Below are 19,869 nucleotides of genomic sequence, written 5' to 3'. Positions count from 1 at the left end.
ACATTGGGATGGCAGATGCCTAAATAAAATGAGATCTGAGCTAAATTTGATGACTCTTGCAGAGGATGTACAGCACATCCAAAAAAAATTGCTTTTCTTGACATCAGTTGGACTTTTGGGGGCTCAAAATGTATGAAAATCAGTATCAATGAATCCTGTACAGTAGAATGAGATTAATCAGGGTCTAAACATGACAGAATTGAAGGAACCAAAGACAAACCTGGAAGTTTCCAAATTTCAAAATGTTGTATAACATTGGGCAGACCTCAGAAAAGTAGACGTTTTTTACTTTATTATATTTTGAGGAATACTTGCAAGTGAAATGATCATTGGTAGAAAAAATATATAAAAGGTTACTATTTCTACCAGTGATTCTTTCCCTCCAAATGTTGTTGAGTTTGAGGCCAAAGTAAATGAGTGGAGCTTGCGGGGGTCACTGAAATTAGCATAGTGAAAGTACATTAAGAGACCATGTGCATTATTAAACTCAATTACATTCAATTTGACAGATGTGTCTAATCTCTTATCATGATTTTATGAGTCCTTTCAGACTTATTTTCTCATTGGCTGATAATGCAGAAAAAGAGAAGTTTGCACATCACCTGCTTAGTTCTTTTGGAAATTGATAACTTGTAACAGACTCCCAAAGACACTTCTTGAGGGACAGGGTATTTCCACAGAGGAAGTCTGCCTCATTAACAGACCTGTTGTGCTGACTAGTTAAATTTGTGGCATCTGTAACAAAGTATCACTGCTAGAAACAGTATAATGTTTTATTGTGGCAGCGGCCACAATAAAATCTTTTAATTTGGTAGTCTATTGATCTATACAGCTTGAGAATATATATCTACAGTTTCAAGTTAAAGATAAGCTATTTCTAAGAAACTTAAATCTGCATACAATGTTGCATAGGGAACAAGTCGGGGATAAGTATGAGTTGGTAGTTCAGGGTTTCAGTGTAAAATTAATTTAAATGGCAAATACACTGTTCATTAATTTGTTTTAATCTACTTTATTCTATTCTGAAATAGATTAGGGTCATAAACTGTATGAAGCGTGGTGCAATTATTCAACAGAATTTTTTCATAAAACAAAGTAAATGTTTTCCTTTACTCTTTGTTCTTTAAAGAAAGTTTAATACCACTTGTGCTGCGATGTAGCAGACTGTCTATAACAGTATGAGGCTTGCTGCTGCTGTAAGCACAGTGGCATTGCTAAGGCGGTCAGATCCCTTGGTATAGATGTACTTCTGCTGATGGAAGGAGTATTTCTCTTGCTAAACTAGCTTCCCTCCTGTTGAAGGTGTTCCACTTTTCATAGAGAATGATTCATTTTGGACCAGGGAGGGTGACAGCAAGAGTCTGTATAACACAGACTGGTGGTTAGGGTACCTGTTTCTGGGGCCGGTGTTGGAGGTGGAAACCCTGAGTTTGTGGCATAACTAAAATATTCAATAGCTTAAATCTGATAAGTGCAATCTGTAATATTGCTGTAACATTGTTTAAGCAAATGCTTAAACACGTAAGATTACTGTGCTGCCATCTTGTACCTCTTGTCTGCATAACAGGGCTCTACTCTTTCCTTTCTTACATTAGATGACATTTTCTTTTCCTGCATTATTTACTTCCTTATACTACAAAAGCTTTCAGAACCCCCACTGAGAATTGGAGCTGCCTGGTGTGTTGTGCTGCATTAAGAGTTTATAATTCACTGAGGGTATTTCTCTCTTTCTCTACCTTTCCCCCACTTTTCCCCCTATATTGTCTTGCTCACCTTCTCACTTCCGTTCTCTCTCTGCTTTTCACTAACTCCATTCTCTCGCTTTAAACACCTTTCCTCTATTTTCTGACTTAGCCAATCAATTTCTAATTATCTGGAGGATAACTTATTATTCCAACTTATTAGCTGGAAAAATTAAATGGAAAAAATGAGAGGGGCAATCTCCACAAGCAATAGTTGGATAAAAAGTTAGCTCCTCAGGGCAAAGAAGGTGTTACACTTTTTGCTGGATTCCATGTTTTGTAGCTTTTGGACTGCCGTTGTCTGAAAACCTGAACTACTACCCCACTCCCTTTTCTGCGGGCATATTAGAAGGGACAAGAATGTAGTTTTTCCTGTGATCCATTCTCTTTGTCTGTGTGTGGGTCCTCCATGAATACATAGCTCTAGTCCCTTTTGTTATTCAAAGCTTCACAGTGAAATTGGTTTGTTTTTGTTAGTTTCCTTGCTATCCACTGGGTTCTGAATAGCAGCAATGAAAACTGAGTAGACTCCATAGTCACTCCTACATAACCGCAGCGTCAGTCTTTAGGTTCAGGAAGAACAGCACTGGTTCAGTTCATGCTCAAGTGAGGATATTGTTCCCAAATGTAAAGCCAAGGCAAAACTGGTTTATTTAACTAAAGCATCTGTGCAAATTTAAAATGGGATCTTACACTTTGTGCAGGTTAGAGCCATTTTTTTCCTAACAGGAGAGTTTCCTGTGCATCACTGAGGGATTGTGTCAAGCCTTCATTGTAATTTAAAAAATGACAGTATGTGAAGTGGGAGAAAGCGGGGCTCCTTACGCATCAAAACTTATGCATGTGCATACTTTTTATAAACCGACTAGTCTCATGGAAGCCTATGGGAATACTCACATCACATAAAGTTAAAGCTTTCAACCCTTTCTGTTTGGAGCCTAATAGTCAACAAGCCCTTAGTTTATTTTCATTGAAATCCCTCCTGAAAATTAATCTTTGGCAGTTCTTATAAGTGAATCCATAACACTTCAATCTAAACAGAGCCACCAGGATAACTGCGTCTGTGTGTGTCTGTGTTGATGTATCCTTTTATTTGTACCATCTAGTTTTTGAGTTAGTAAGCTTCACTGGTGTAAGATGAGAATTGTAAGTGCTTTGGGTCAGGACTTTTTTTTCCTCTGTCATTTGTGAAACTTTTAGCAAAACCTTGAATCCTGTGAAAACTAATATAATGGAAAAAACATTAAAAGAGCATGTTTTTAAACATTAAAAGGGTAGGTGCAGGGATCTTGAATGGCAGATAGTCATTTGAAAAATGAGAAGAGAAACTCTACATGTCCTTTTCCCTGAACCCAGCAGAGAATATATCCTAAAAATGTCTCAACAGTAACTTTAGGGGGAAAGGGACAGAACAGATGGGCTGCTAATGTGTTGAGAGAGAGAATAGTCAAGTGACTCTGTCATTTGAAAGTTAAAAACAAAAAATTGTGAAAGCCACTTCGAGGAAGCTTGGTTCACAGTTCTGCATGTAATAATAAATTTACATTTGGAAACAAGCCACAAATTGAACAAAATATAGAAAGGATCAGTTTGACTAAAACAAATAAATTGGAAGCTGGCTTTGAATGGAAAATATTGAGGCTATGATAGTATATTGGAGAGGGCTTTGGGATCCCAGGGTTTTACTGTAAATGACTTAATTTTCCTCTGTGGTAGGAAACTGGACCCAGAATTACCAAAGCTGCACCAAAGGCCTTGCTGACAGTAAAGAAATCTGCATCTGATGTAGTTGCCTGTGGAGAACCCATCTAGGCCCTCAGCATCAATGCATCTTTATTCAGCAATGTGTCAAATTACACCAGAACCAGAGCAGATTGTCTACATTAAGCTTTGCTCCAGTGCAGCCACTTTTAATAACTTCACTTGGCCTAATTTCTTTAAATGGGGTATAGACCATTTATTGAACCCAAACTAAGGAAATGGTGAAAAGGAGCATTTCTTCCTTTAATTTTATAGAATGAACATGTGCCAAAGTACTAGTTAAAATGCCACAGAAGTTTTGATCAGCAGCGAGGCACGAGGAATCCCTTTCCTGACTTTTACCTCACTTTTAGTCCCAACCCTATCTTAAGTATTTGGATCACTCTCTCCATTTGATGTCTGCTCAGCATGTGTTCTTTCACAGTATATGATAAAGTGAGCTTGTGCTCACTAAAACTTATGCTATAGATCTACCCTTACTTCCATACTGGGAATTAAAAAGGCTCTGGAGGAACAGCAACTAACCAAGGTTGTTCTCTGCTGGGAAAAACAAGCAAAATAAAGCTGCTCCAATCTCTGTAAATGCAGAGCATATATTTAGTAGGAGTAGAGTGGGTTTACTCCTTTACTATTTGTTTACTTGGGTATAGACTAACTGCATGTCAAGCAGTAGGTTGAAAGTTTGCCAGAATCCTGCTGCAAGGGTGAGGGTGCATCTACACGCGTGCCTGACTGCACAGTAACCACTGGTACTATGCAGTCCAGGTGCTACACAGGTAATTTCCAACCCTGTTGTGCAATAGTGGTGGTGTCATGGTTCATGCCTGCCAACGTTATGTCACTGTAATGACAAGTTATGTCACCATAGTGTTTCGTGTAAACACACCCTGAGAATCTGAAGAAGACAAGTTTAAATTATTTTCTTTTATACTACGAGCTGGAATTAGTCTCGTTCCCTTCTTTTTGGGTCCAAAAAGAGAGAATTCAACCATGCCCTTAACAGAACTGAAACTGTACAAAGCAGTGCTTTTAACTCTAGACTCAAAAGGGCCTGGTTTACAGCCTCCTGCTGATGACAGTGGTAAGATTCTCATTAGCAGCAACCTTACAGTTGCCCTTCCTTCTAAAGTAAGAGTGAGCTGGAGTGGGTATCAAAATATATCTGTCCTTAAATAACCCATAGAAAGTATAATGTAATGAGAACAGAATAGTGACTTGATGGAGGGAGGGGAAAAAACAAAATATACAAAAGTAGAGTAGTTCAAGTGGACAAGTAAAAATTATTGAACAAACATTCTGTTGGAGGAAAATAGTAGGAATATATTTTCTTTCCGCTGTCACGTAAAAATAACATGGAGATGATAGACATACGTCTTGATCTCTAGGTAAGGAAGGATATCTGTAACAATTAATGTCAAATTCTGCAACTAAAAATATTCTAAACAGGACAATTCCTGACTCTCAACAAAATTTCAAGGATACTCAGTGTCATCACAAGATATTCACATAGCAAAGAAGAATCCCTGAGGAAGAATTCATACGTTCTATTTCTTTACCCTTCTCTATGTCAAAAGTTACATTAGATTTAAAAATACCTTAGTGTGTGGAATTGCAGAGGTGAACACGAGCCATGAAAGGGAAAAGCTGGATATACATCCACTCCTTCGTGAAAAGTTAAAATGGTTTTAAAAATCAGACTACCCACCCAAGACCTATATGGCAAGCTCACATAATACAAATAAAGGATACCGTAAACTTTAAAAACAAGTTACCTGAATACTGTTTCCACTTAGTAAATGAAATGTGATTTGCCACCAGCTATACTGGTTTGCAGAGATGGGAGGGAAAAACAAGTCAGAGAAAGAGCCCTTACAAGTAAAATCAGGATTATTTTAATTAAATTAGTATCTTAAATTTTAGTAAGTCTTAGGAGGATACTTGAAAATCTACAAGTAACCCCAGGATTGTCTTACAAAACAAAATCTTCACAGTGGGTTAAGAATCTGCTTCTGTTTTCCCTTAGAATATGTGAATGATAATAAAGGGATCTTGGTACATTGCAGCAAAAATTCGTCCTATTGCTGTCTCATGTAGTGCAATGATTATCTGGCTCACCTTCAAAATAGTTAAAAGCCATGAAATGCTCAGGAGTTTTACATGATGCTAATTGGGGAAAAAATTTCCTGAAATTTCCCCCAAAAGGCTAATTTGTGTGAAAGAGACTATGCTGTAATCACTTGCAATTAGTATGCATTTTGACTAATGATCAGATTACATCTGAGCATTAACACGTTTGTGAATGACAAATCTTAGAATAGTCATGTTTCTGTAGTAGACTCCCTCACAAAGATTGCTATTAAATATAGCTTGGAAGAAAAGCAAGTTTGGTCACTTCTCTATCAATTGAAGGCAAGATTCACAACTCTTTCTTTGGTATTCCTCCAGGAAGGCATGACCCTTTTCTAGGAGGTTTAAAGCTTGAGGAGAGGATAAAGACTCAAATCAGTTGGAAGTAATTGCAACTAGATCATCAGCAGATCAGCATAGTTTTGTTTCATTTACAGTATTTGTTTAGTCTTCCTCCGTTGTGGAAGTTTAATCAAATTCTTTATGCTCCTGGAGACTGGAGAAAGGAATATCAGTAGTTTGGGTTCATTGTTTTGAGGATTATATTTTATGTGCACATAGTTTGTTAAATGATAGAAGCATTGCCTTAGTACTGTGTGCAACACTCAGTTTTTCCTTCTTTAATAACTGGTCACATGCTGAACAGTTCACTCCTCCGACTGTTGTTTCCAATATAGCTAAGATGTTATTCTGCATCAGTGTTTTAGTGCACTGGACGAAAGGATTTCTAGTTTTAAATTTATCATATAATAAAGAGAATATTAAATTAATCCTTTGAATGCTAATGCAATGGATCTGTCATTTAATGACACATTCTATGTGCTTTATAATAGGCAAAACAGCTCGTAATGACTTTGTTAGCTGTATTTTTTTTAACCTGGACTTACTTTAAGCTGTTCTTCTGTTTTTAGGTGTACTGAGTACCTTACACAACTCATCCTTGAGGGCTGGATTAATGATGCCTAATACAATGTTGCACTGTGAGTGGCTATAATCCCTAAATCAACCTATGAAACCCTGTGTATTGTGGGGTTGTTTCACACAGCCTTCTCCCAGGAATAAGAATTGACAGTCGCAACTGAAAACCGAGAATGAAATCTCGACCTTTTGAGATTTGGGGATTACTTATAATATAATTAGCCGGCATGTAATAGAACAGTAATCCTTTTTTGTATGCATGTCTTCATCCTTCTTCCCTCCCTTCTACAATTTGCAGAAATGTATATTTCTATTTTGTCTGACTCCTACACACAGTTGAGTTTGAGTGGGGGGAAGGGAGAGTGGTGTATATTAAGGTTCCATGGTTCTGCTTCTCTCAAAAATCAAAACTTACCAGCATGTCATATGCGTTTGTTTGTATTTCTGGGTGACAACCATTACTTATTCTTAGTATTTATGATTTCTGAAAAATATGTTTAATAGCGAACTATGCCTGAATATGAGGTGATTAGTTTTTCCTTTTTTAAATAACACGAGACAGAAGCTAGAAAGAACATCACTCTTACTTTGAACATACCATTAACATAGGTAAGGACTTCTCTTGATATGACACATGCTATTCCTGCCAGTACCCATGAATGTCATCAGAATTACTTGATCTTCTCCCAACTCTTTCATTGGTTACTTGTGTGATTAGTATCTCTTTTACTTGAAGTATATTGATTGGTTTGTATACTGGCATTTTAGTGTGCCTGTCGATGTGTGGGGATGCTGCTCCAACATGCTGTAATTACAGTACATTGGAGCAGACTTGATTAATTGTGTCTGCTGGAGTGTGCTAATTAGAGCGCTCCAGCAGCCTCTGTGTCTCTTGTATTCAGCATCCACATGCTTCAGAATGGCAGCAGGGATACTTTAACTAAAGCTTGTGGAATGAGCTTTAGTTAAAGTGCCCTGCACTGCCATTGCAGACCATGAGATGCTGAATATGTGAGACGCTGCAGATGCATTAAGTAGAGCAGCTTTTGGAGCTGCTTTAATTCAAGTGCCCACCTTCCCCCCATCTCTGAAGCATGTGTGAAGATTCCCTGTCTTTCTAGTGGAATTACTGTCTGTGGTAGCTTTCTGCAGGATTTATCCACAACAACTTGATAATCCTGGAGTTAGTTAAAACTGTTAGAAGAGGCCTACTTTTTGTTGTGTTTTAGTAATTTTTTGGTCAAAAGCTTTTGCCAGGGTAGAAATCCAGGACTGTCTGTCAGTTCATTTATCTTCCAACAAAAAGTTAGACAAGGCTGTTTGGGTAAATCTGATATCTTTTATTAGACCAACTCTTAATTATTGGAAAAATTCTTCTTAGCAAGCTTTCGGGTTTAAATACCCTGTGTCAGGCTAAGGAAGCATATGCAGTTGGTGTGATGCTTCCTCAGCAGGATGCAGGGTATTAAAACCCGAAAGCCTGCTAAGAAGAATTTTTCCAACTATTTGAGTTGGTTTAATAAAAGATATTAGATTTACCCAAAGAACCTTGTCTGCCTATGTCCTTAGACCAAGATGGCTACAACATACACCCCTGTAACAAAAAGTTAAGCATGTGATAATTTCAGAGAATGCTTTCTATACTTTGGCCCCCCAGCTTTTTTTTCTTACTCAAGAGTGGTGGTGAACTGAAAATCCATGAGGGAGATCCTTCTTTTTCTCCTGGCAAAATTATTTTACGGTGACTTACAAATTGCATCTGGGCTTAAAGTATGCTCTTCTGTGCATGCAATTTAGAAGGATTGAAGATGGCAAACCCAATATTGGAAAGTAATCTTCTTGGATTCGTTGAAGTATTTCATTTTCCTTGTGGTAGAACACAATCTAATTAAAAAAAAAAAGTCAATCCTGATGTATCCTTTAATTACTGATGCATCTGTTTAAAACCCTGAATCTTGCTGGAAGTGTCCCTTGATTTAAATAAAGACATTAATGATCCTTTTTAACATCACAGCCCCCAGATAAATAAATAAATAAATGAGTTGCCAGTGCCCCTCATTCTTTCAACCACTTTGCATTAGAAAGAGTCCTTCTACATTGCCTTTTCACAACTATTTATAAGGCAATGTGCTTTCTGTTACTTTGAACTCTAAACTATCTGTTCTTCTGTTAATGTGAGTCTTTTATCCTTATCTTCAGGACAACTATATTTTGCCCCGATAAACTCTTGGGACTTCACTCAGTAGTCATGAAATATAGAAAGTTGTACAGTCTTTTTTGTCTTAGCATGGAGGAGTTTGGATGCCTGCAGGTTTATGCCAAAATCATTGAAACTTAATTTATCTTTTGTAAATTCAGTTTGTATCACCTATTCAAATTTATTCCCCTTACCAAAACAGAAATAATTCCTTACAATTACTACTCCCTTGTTCAAGCTTCTTTAAAGTATTCTAAGCAATATAATTGCCAGTGATTTTATTTAAAAAATATTCTATAATATCAGATCTCATGGGATTTTTCCCTACTGTTGAGTTAGACTGAATTCTATTTCTTTCTAACACTCTTTAAATATGTTGTCGTACAATTTAAAATTCCACACCCAAGTTGGTACTTACATTCTTCAAATATTGGTGGATTCTCTTATCATGTGTGTCTCCTCCCATCTCCTTACTAATCTGCCCTGGAATTCCTCAGGTCTTTTATGAGAGCTTTACTTCTGTTTCCTATTGGGGGTTGCTTGGGGGGAAGGGGAAGGAGAAGTGACGTACAGATATTTGTTATATACCTACCTTCATGTGTTCATTTTTGTGTGTGGGCTTTCCCCATCCCAGAATAATTGTTAGACATGTATTTCTTTGGATTATCAAGCTTTTTTGTATTGGTGTCATCAGTGCGCTTTCCCTTGACATATTAATTAATTTTTTTAATTCTCAAATTTGCTTTTTTGAAAGTTTAGTAATCTTTGAATGCTTACTTGCTTTTTTGAGTTAATGTGGTTGCTTGTTACTTGCCCTGTGTAGCTTTTTATTGCCACATTCTCATTCAATTTCTTCCTGTTAGTAAGGAGTTAAATCCAGGATGACTTCTTGTTTGGGGAATCTCCATTTTAGAATATAGAGGTGATCATAGTTATTATTGTAATGGCCTGGGAATACTAAAGCCAGAAATGGAAATGGAGTCAGATGTGCAGGCAAGACAGGAATTCTGTTTTGTAAGAGGTTACGTTTTATTAGACTGAAGTTTCAAGATTTGTTTCGCAGAACATTCTTTGCAGAGAGTTCATTTTGTTTGTTTGTTTGCCTTTTTTGTACCAGTGTTATCATCTGAGAACTTTCAAACAAGCTGGAGTTTGTTTAAAAAACTTTGAGCAAGAGCAAATCTTGTGTCTGGAAATGTCTTGAGAGACAAAAACCATGATCCACTGTTTCAGATTCCTGTTTATTACTGACTGAAATTTGGTGCTCCCCATTTTAATTTTGTGCAACTTTGAAAGCAATTAATCCATAGAGAGAGCTGTCTAAATGGTATCTTGTTTTTGCAGAAATGCGATAAGTTTGATTCAGTCTCTGTATACTGGAGGTTGCAGCAACATTTTGCTTTCTTGCAGGAATAGAAATACTGTAGATGATTCCCTGTGCCTCATGTTTAAAAGAAACAAGTCCTTCTAAGTGGAGAATCACTTAAGCGAGGCTGTCCAGCTGACAGCACATAAGCCACATCTGGCCCACAAGGGGTTAATGCGTGGCCTGCAGGCTTCTGACAAGCTTCCTCTTCCCCCATTGCTTCTGCAGCTGTAGTAGTGGCCAGTCTCAGGGGCACAGCAGAAAGTCTCATTAGCTTGAAAAGTCAAGGCAGCACTAGTGTCAGCAAAAGGGCTTGCACTGTTTGCAAAAATGGGGGGCTTGCAGTGTTTGCATGATGGCCACTGCAGGCGGATGTCTTGGGAGGGTTCATACTGCTTGAGAGGCAGGGGGCTGCATATAGTGGGGCTCCTGTGTGATGTGCAGCAGCCCCATGACCTTTGTGGTATGCAGCGTGTGGCCCCCAGCCACTCCGAAGTTGGACAACCCTGACTTAAAGGACTACATAGCCATAAGTAATTTTTTTTGTGTTGCATCGTCTTCCATTGGAGCAAAGTCCTAGTTTTTCTCATCTGGTGTGTTTGGAAAAGCTCTTTAAAATACAATATTTTTTGTCATACCTACCTCCCCACTGTGTTGGGACCTTGGCAGACACATAAGACATGGTTGTTGTCTCTGATAAATCTAAATTTAGAAATAGGTTAAATAATAATAGTATCCACAATGCTTTGTTATGGAGGAATTATTGCTGCATTAGAAAGGGGAACATATTAGAATGATGTGATATTAACTGATTGTTAATATCCTTTATGTGTGCGTGTTATCCTCTGTGGTTCTGCTAGCAAACTTATTTTAACTTGCTGGTGTGGTTACTGAAGTGAGGAGATTGGCGCCAAAGAGAAGGAAAGGCAAGATAGCTGGGGTGAGGACTGGCATGTCAGGATGATGAAAATAAAGAACAGAACCTATGAAAGCAAACTGGGGAAATAGCTGATGGACTGATTGCATTGAAGGTGAGCCCTGGATGCTGGTAGTGACCTTCTATAGGATGTTCCTGGAAGGCAACTGCTAATCTAAGGTTTAGATTTAGGTCCTGCTCTTGCAGTGATTAATGCATCTGTTTGGAGTCCCTGTAAATGCAACTCTGTGGAGCCTGTTTTGGGATTGGTAATTTGGAGGCAACTGCAAGGAGCTGTTATACACATTTTCAGTTTCTACAGTAGGAAAGCTGGCTTACTTGGATGTATTTTTCTTCAAAGGGAAATAAGAGAGAACTTAAATCTTGATATGCAATCTCTGGAAGGGTATGTTGCATAGAAGCTGGAAAGACTGTTACTTCACTGTTTTGAATAATGCCCCCCAAATGGGCATAACCTGAAAATGACAATGTGGAAAACCGTTGCTGTATAGATCATGTATAGTACAGCACAAGCGCACAGTTGTAAATGTGCTGCTACTAAGATGAATAAAAATTGGTTTAAATAAGGAGATTAGAACTTTTTTTTCAACTAATTAATGTAACTTGAGTTTGCTACTCTTCATTTTCCTTCTAAATATATATTTTATTTGATTTTTATATTGATTCATTTCATTTATTTTTGTCATGTTATGTTTGATTTTACTTTTGTTTAAATTAGTAGAATGTGTAATTTTGTTGTATGCTTTTACCAATGGCCGCACATCATGTAATTGTTATTAGATGTTTTTTGTTAATTCTGCTGTATCATTTTAGCAAAAGTTTTATATAAACTGATACTACTTCTAAACATAAAACTTTCCAATTTAATTTTAACAGAATAACTTATGTTAAGGCCTTACTATTTTTTTTAACTAATTTAAATGAACAAGATGCATTTCAGGAATTACCCCCCCCAACTTGAATAGGTTAAAAGATGCTGCTTTTTTATTTAATGTAGAAAATTGGAGGAGCACCCCAACTTCTGAGGTCAACTCAGGTTACGACAGGGTGTCATAATATTATGTACTGCTTTAAGTATTTCTTTCCGTCTTCTCACAATGGAGTCAATACTATTATTACTTATTTTTCTAAGTTTAAGCACTTTCAGTTTTTGATGTACAGAAAGCTGTTGCCTTTATTATTTGTGGTTTCAGTTTAAATGGAAAATACAGAAAGAATAGTTTCTTCATTTGGACTAGCTCATTCAAAAGTTAAGAATCCAACTCCCGAGACTGAAAGGCAGAAAATCTTATTTTCCTTTACCAACCTAAGAATTAAAATAAGGTGGAATAAAATGGGATTTACTAACTCCAAAACTTGATGGTTTTAGGCACCTAATCAGAGAGGTTCTGGTAGTTAGATATCTGACCTTCTTAGCGCTCACCTAGGCTCCAAAAATGTCAGAAAATGTGGTCCATGGCAACAAAAATAGATCACGAATCAAAAGCACTTCTTTCTTTTAAGGAAAAAAAAGTGGCTTGAAGACCAATGCATATTTTGATTAAACCTTTCCCCCTTTATTGTGGCTTTATCAAATAAACAATCGTGATAAGTTTTCACAGTTCTAAAATTAATTCCAGGTTCTTTCCAAATGTAGCTAGACCCAAATCAGAAATGAAATTATTATTTGGTAAATAAGAAGAGTGTTGTTTGCTACTCTCTAACATAGTAAACATAAAAAGAATAAATTAGCACTCAGCTTTATATCGTACTTACTCAAATACAAGAGGCCCCCCATAATTAGATTCTGTATATGGAAAATGTATAAATTTGCTATCAGTTTCCAGGTATAGAATCTAATTATTGGAGGTTTGCCTTGAATTTGTCCTCCTTCAAGTTAGGACAGAGTAGCTGCAGCAGGGAAAATATATCTGGGGGAGGTCAGGTAGCCCCTTTGATCTCTACACCCACAACTTCTCCTCCCCCCTGGAGCCTTTTCCCCTCTGCTTACTGGCAGATCCTGCTCTTCCTGAGAACATGGAAGTGAGAGACAAATTTGAAAATACAGACTTTGAAATAAACTTGCCTGTAGTGATTTGCATATAGGCATATTACTATGGGTACCCATAGACATAGTTCATCGAGCACTGATATATTTTTATCTTGCTGCAAGTTTTATCACAGGTACTCCATAAACACACTTTTGGCAGCAGTTTAATGATAGACAGTATATTTAATGAGGCTTCCATGTACGCAAATGTAAGATGAAGAGCTTTTTTTCCCCATGGTGGGGGGAGGGGAAGGGGAGTAGAAACCTTTTCTTATATTGGAGTAAATATGGTAATTGCATAAATAAATGTGTAAAGATCAGTGTGCATTCCTGGTTGGCAAAAAGAACATTGTATTTAGAGGTGCACTGCTACATTGGTCCAATATTGAATCCGTACCAATTTAAAGAAAATTGTCTGTATCGGAAATCAGCTTTATATGGCCAATAATTTAGCTGATAAATGGCCCATGCACGCACACAGCTGCAGCGCTGCACATAGGCAGTTAGGAGTGTAACCACGAAGCTTGAAGAGCTTCATGCAGATGGTAAGTCTGGCATGGTGGAAGGGGAGATGGAAGGGATGGAAGAAGGCAGATCAAGGCCCCTGCAGTGAGGGAGGAGTGGGGCAGAGGCTGGGGCAAGTGCTGCCCAGCTGGGACAGGGCAAGTGCAGGACAGAGCCGTGGCTCGTCCCAAGGGTGTGGAGATGGGGGGGCTCCTGCTGCTGCATGCTGCTCATGTGGGAGCCGCTAGTCCAGCGATTCATCTGGCACTCGCCCAATGGCTCCTACCACTTTTGTGTGGGAGCATATGGCGGGGCTGTGCCAAGCTCCTCCTGGTCGGGCTTGGGGCTGGCAGCAACAGCGCTGGGACTAAGGGGATGGGGGGGGCCTACGGTAAATTTTGGGGTGGCTGCAGCCCCCTCCCATTCCTTCAGTCCCAGCATGTTGCCTGCCCCAGACCCAGCCCTGCCCTGCCAGGAAAAGCTTGGGACAGCCCTGGCCCCGCGCAGATATGGGGGCATGCACCCCTCCTGGAAGAGTGGCGGGAGCAGTGGCGGGAACCACTGGGTGAGCTGCCAAAGCAGCAGCTCCTGTCTGTCCTCCCCCACAGTGAACCACGGCTCTGTCCCACACCCACCCCACCCCAGCTGGGCAGTGCTTGCCCCAGCCCCACTCCTCCCTTACCATGGAGGCTTTGATCTGTCCCTCCAACCCTTTTCCTCCCACCTTCCCCCTCCCCTTCCACCACACCAGACTTACCAGCTGCACACTGCTCTTCAAGCTGCCTGGCTGGTATCAGAAATCGCATCGGTATCAGCTGATATTACTCCTTAAAAATTGGCTATAGGTATCAGCCTCCAAAATCTCTATCGGTGCACCCCTAATTTTATTATATTGTAAAGGCTATATTTTGCTGTAAGCAAACATGTTTAAATGGTTATACCAAGTGATGATGATAAACCTGTTTTGAGAAAAATTGGGAAAGCAAGACTAAAAATCTTTGAGTTTAGTGCTTACTTACCTAAATCATGAGATCTGGTTATCACCCACTCTGCCTATAAGATCCATTAGAAATGCTTTTTAAATGGTCTTGAAAGCTGTGGGGTTTTCCTTTTTTAAATCTCATTAACATAGCATAATATGTATGTTGACTTATAGCTTTTAACTTTGTCTAAATAAGCTGAAGATAGTAGAGTTAAAGAAGACTGGAAAAAAAACTTTGTTGCTTACATGTCAAATCGAATACACTGAGAAATGAAAAGCTATTTTACAACTACTTCGACACTAGAGGAAGGCATCTTATCTCTAAAATGAAGCCTGATGATGTATTTCTATAGCTTTTAGGTTGGGAAGACCAACAACTCCTGTAATGTGGTGAGTGTCTGAGGCTCAGATGCGTGAGTGCATGCTTGCCTGTCATATGAGCACTAGTCTGTTTTCCCTGAAAATGTTCTACATGCTAATTTATGGGATCTTAAAATGGGCAAGTTTTCAGCCTTATGTATGTAAATGTGGAAACCTCTGCCATTTCATGTGAATTCTATCAAGAGAGAGAACAGAAGGTTTATCTGATCCTCCCAGCACAGCCCCCTGGCTTAGGGGTCACTCAGCCAGGGAACTTATACAGTCTTTTAATCTATGTTTGTGTTTGTTTTTTGTTTTTATTTTAATTCCTCTTTTTCCTTACAAAGTGGAAGTTGCATTAGTAAGGAATATGCTCAGATCAGGCTGCTGTTTTAGAAACCTTTTACAATAAAGCATATAAGGAGTTTCAGACCCCTTCCTTCCTCCTGAACTTTATTAGAATTTCAGAGGCTGGAAAGGCCTTTTTTTCCATGCAGTGTCTGGAAACTATAAGCTGACCCTCCTACCTCCCAGAAGACTGAGGACTCAATTCTTGAGTTCACCTAGCTTACACTCTATTGCCTAAAAAGTTGTGCTTTCATTTTTTGCATTGCACTGATCTGGACTTGTGGCTGGTTTTCAGCATTTGTCAGTCTTTTTTGCAATCCAAGGCAGGTTTGCCCTTCATTCTTTTGTTCTACTGCCTCCTATTACTTTGCACATGTTTCTGTTAATCTGATTTAGTAGTATTTAAAACAAAAGTATGCAGTTCTTTCTCCTGTGAACAAATCTGGAAGGTATTGTTATACTGGAAATAGGTTGGTTCCCAGGAGATGTCTTGGATCTGTGGTCTGTCACAAACAGCACTGAAGATAGTGGCAGCGATAGCTGCCTTCTAATCGGGGTAAATGAAAGCAGTTAAATACCCCTCCTTTTTTCTTAGCTAACACAGTAGAAGCAGTAGGGATCTGTACCTTTAAGAGGCTTTTGTAAGATCTGGTTGTTATATGGAGGGAATGCTGGTCAGTTGGATCAGCAACACAAAATGAATTAGATCTTTTAGAACACCTTGGCTCTGAGCAATTATTGAGTTTTATATGGCACCAAAAATAAAATAAATAAATGGCATGTATGCACATTCCCATTCTGTATTTTCCTGCATACCACATTTCTCCAAATAAAATATGCATCTTGTTTTTGGAAGGTAGAATGTAAATAAAAGCTTTTTCTAAAGTTACAGCTGACTGTGGGACATAGACTAAATTAGCACAGGGCTCCTGAGGGAAAAGCAAGAGAGTGGAGTGCCCCAAGCAAGGGTGTAGCTTGGGGGGAGGGATGGGATTTGGGGGATTATAGCTACCCCAAATTCATTGTAGCCACCACTGCCCACCCTACCACAGCTAAGCCCATCCTGCTCAAAGCCCGGCCCCCTGTTGGGAAGAGACTGGTGCAGACCCTGGCCCCGAGCCTGCAGTGGGCAGCCTTACTCCACCCTGCACACAAATCTGGGTGGGCACATACGCCCTCATGCCTCCCCTGAGGGTTGTGCACAGCAGTGGGAAGTTGCACAGCTCCTGTAGGAATGAAACTGGTTTTTTATGACTTAGAAGTCAGTGATGGCAGCAGCACCTCCCTCTTTACCCCTTTTACTGCTGCCAGTCACCTGTTTCCCTCTTGAGCTTTGCACTTTATTGGGTGGCTTTAACATCCATTAACATAGCTACATGATTCAGCTCTGCCACCTAAAATGGGTATGGGGCAGAAGGTAGGGAATTTGGCAAAGTTTAGTGTTAGTGAGGTTCTTGGTACCAAGACATTGTATAATAGACTTTTAAGTTCACCTAGTGCAAGTAAAACTGAGGGTTACCCAAGATAGTGTCACAGGCAGGAAGCCGATGCACAGCAGGTCCATGGTTAGGTAATGAAAACATGCATATTCAGGAGGTAACTCCTTGCCTAGTGGCTTGTGGGGAGACTCATGAGAAGGTGGAGAGGAAGAGCAGGCTCTTGAAGAGAACCAGCCTTCAAACATCAGGGCTACATATCATGCTTGAGATTTGTATAGTTGGCAGTTCTATTACAGCTTTCCACTTGCAGTCCCTGAATGCTTGTGAGTGTTGACCTACTTGTTCCAGCTATAGCTGTCCGATTTTGCATGGCTCTGTGTCCTACCTGTGGCTCTGTGGCCTAGCAGTTAAGGTGTCTTGCCATGTTTCAGTAAGCTAGAGCTTGAGTTCCACTCAGGACTTGTGCCAACCTTGACCCAACTGTAAATGTGTACCTCTTAATTTGGGCTGGGGCATCAAAAGTGGCTAAATGTGAAGACAGCTGCATCACTTCCTTCCTTCAAGCCCCACACACTGGCTTGCCTACCCACACTAGCCCAATGGGCTGTTAGGCACTAGGAAGGCTTCAGATCTGTCCTAAACAACCACCACTACTTAAGATGAGCTATCAAAAGTTGACTATAAGTGTAAGAGTCATGGTATAGAAGTTATTTGCAAGTAAGTTTATTGAATAAATAATTTCACACCTAGGGTCTGTCTACAGCTGCAGGTTTGCAGTGCTGTATGCTGTGAGAACTCCCTACCAACACACTTTGTCTGTCTGTCTTGTTGAGCCTGTCATACCCAGCAATGACAAACAACCTCTGCATTAGAAGGCTGTTGCATGATTTACTGCCATGGAAGATGTAGCCGAATTTGTGTTTTGGGGTTTGTTTTTTTTAAAGGAATGTTTTCAAAGTGTTCTGTAACACACTTTCTACTAGGGAAAAGTTCCTATTGTAAGAGAGAAAATAGATGGGGAGAGTTACAAAAGCAAGATTTTTAAAAAATCAGACCGTTTAGTTGGATAAAGACACTGTATCTTGCAAAAATTTATGAAGATCATAGACAAAGTGTATATGTCATTCTAAAGAGTTTAGATGTAATTAAAATATAAAGAAAACCAAATCAAAGTTAAATGTTTAAAAACTGGTTCTAGGGGCAGATTCAAGATTTTGTCAAGGGCGGTGCAGGAGTCATGACCAACACTGCAGGAGTGGCTGCATTACTGCCCTGTGGGAGCAGCAGAGGGGGACTTTTTTTTTAAACACCCAAATCAGATAAGAATAGTCTCTTCCTCCTCTCAGTCCTCCCCTCCATGCCCAAAGGCATGCTCCCTTCCCTCATCTCCCATTTCCCCCTCCCTGACTTACCATTTAAACTGCCCCTGTGTTCCCTGGTTGACGCGGGCATGGTGGGGGAAGCTGTAGGGCATTCCTACCCTGCTCCAACTGGGCTGCATGGGGAGGTGGTGGCAGAGGCTGGGTGGGTCTCCCTCTCTAAGCCTGCTTCCAGGTTGTCAAGGAACACCTCAGAGTCCTGACAGAGAGGAGAAACTGACTTGCTGCTGCTGTTGCTGCGCCTGTCCCCTGGCTGGGCCTGGTCCCTGACAGAGCCGGGCTGGAGCAAGCCAAGAGTGGCATCAGAGCAGCAGTGGTGGGTGGAGGAGGGACGAGACATTCCTCTGAGCATGGAGGTTAAAGGTGGGGTGGGAGTTGAATTCTTAATTGTTTTGCATATTTCCTGCTTTCGCCCCAGCAGCTGCTTCTGCAGCATCAAATGAAAGGGAAGTGCATTTGTGTTACTGCACCCTTTCTGGATCCACCTCTGACTGGTTCCCTGGACTTTCTGCATTTCATTATACAGTATTTCTTTTCAAAATCTATTGTGGGTATGATTTTGACTTGGGTGTAGTCTTACAAATGGAAAACATGCACATGTCTGTGCTTAGTTCCCCCACCCAATGCTTCCCTCCCCTCTCTCCAGTTCTCCACCTGGATGGGAAAGATTTCACACTTACATTGTTCTAGTCTGTGAATTTCTGGAATTTTATTAGCAGTCTTTTTTTTTCCTCCCTCCTCTATTTGTGTGTGTCTGTCTCTCCCTTGTCCTCCTCTGTCCTATGTGAGTGGACATGTTTTGTGCTGCTTGTGTTTCTTTGCGCTTTTTTCTTGAACATTTTTTTTACCTGCACTTTCCCAGATTACATATAAGAACTGGACTGTTTGGGTGAGATTTGCACAACCAAAATTATGCAGCTTCTCCTTTTTTCATCAGCTCCCATATCAACTTCCTTTCCTCGAATCAATTTCTGAAGTACAGTGGTGTTGCTTAGCAATGCCTAGATACTGGTACCATTTGCATGATGTACGTAAGTACAGTGGGGCTAAAGATTGTACTATTACTCTGTGCTAGATACAAGGAAAAAAGCCTCAGAAGGCTGAAATCATTAGAAAACAATCTGAAAAATTTTAAAAATATTTAATATCACTTGCTGACTGATAGTTTTATAGACTTTCTGTGCAGCCTTACAGGCATGAAGTGCATGTAGTGTGCAGTATCAAAATGTACAGGCATACCTTGTTTTATTGCGCTTCGCTTTATTACACTTCGCAGATATTGCGTTTTTTACAAATTGAAGGTTTGTGGCAACCCTGCGTCGAGCAAGTCTATCGGCGCCATTTTTCCAACAGCATTTGCTCACTTCGCATTTTTTAGCAATAAAGTATTTTTTAATTAAGGTATGTACATTGTTTTTTTAGACGTAATCCTATTGCACACTTAATAGACTACAGTATAGTGTAAACATAACTTATATGCACTGGGAAACCAAAAAATTTGTGTGACTCGCTTTATTGCGATATTCGCTTTATTGCGGTGGTCTGGAACCAAACCCGCAATATCTCTGAGGTATGCCTGTATTTGGATGTTGGTCTGTTAAAAGACCATATATTTATCAAACTATGCATTTAATTAACTGCCCTTGAGAGAGATGTTTTCTGTTCCCTTCCTCTGTATACCAAACACAGCTGTCTTGGAAGCAGGACCTGAATAGACACTTCTTGAGTTTTCCAGGATCCTTCTCAACCCTCGAAACATACATAGGCTGGCAGCAAGTCT

General features: G+C 39.7%; 1 protein-coding gene across 7 annotated transcripts in view; it reads left to right on the top strand.

Moving 5' to 3' along the window:
• Positions 1 to 19,869, top strand: part of FARP1 (FERM, ARH/RhoGEF and pleckstrin domain protein 1) — a 336,263-nt gene that overhangs the window by 4,216 nt on the left and 312,178 nt on the right. Inside the window, exon 2 of one of the 7 annotated variants that reach the window (XM_090023087.1) lies at positions 6,542 to 6,610. The exons of the other annotated variants lie outside the window; for them this stretch is intronic. The gene's annotated coding sequence lies outside the window, so the exon portion shown is untranslated. The remainder of the gene's footprint in view (positions 1 to 6,541; positions 6,611 to 19,869) is intronic. 7 annotated transcript variants of the gene reach the window in all.

The sequence above is a fragment of the Crocodylus siamensis genome, chromosome 1 (assembly GCF_052110815.1).
Source record: "Crocodylus siamensis isolate JL-2025a chromosome 1, ASM5211081v1, whole genome shotgun sequence".
Lineage (NCBI taxonomy): Eukaryota > Metazoa > Chordata > Crocodylia > Crocodylidae > Crocodylus > Crocodylus siamensis.
This window is presented reverse-complemented; position numbering and strand designations above follow the sequence as displayed.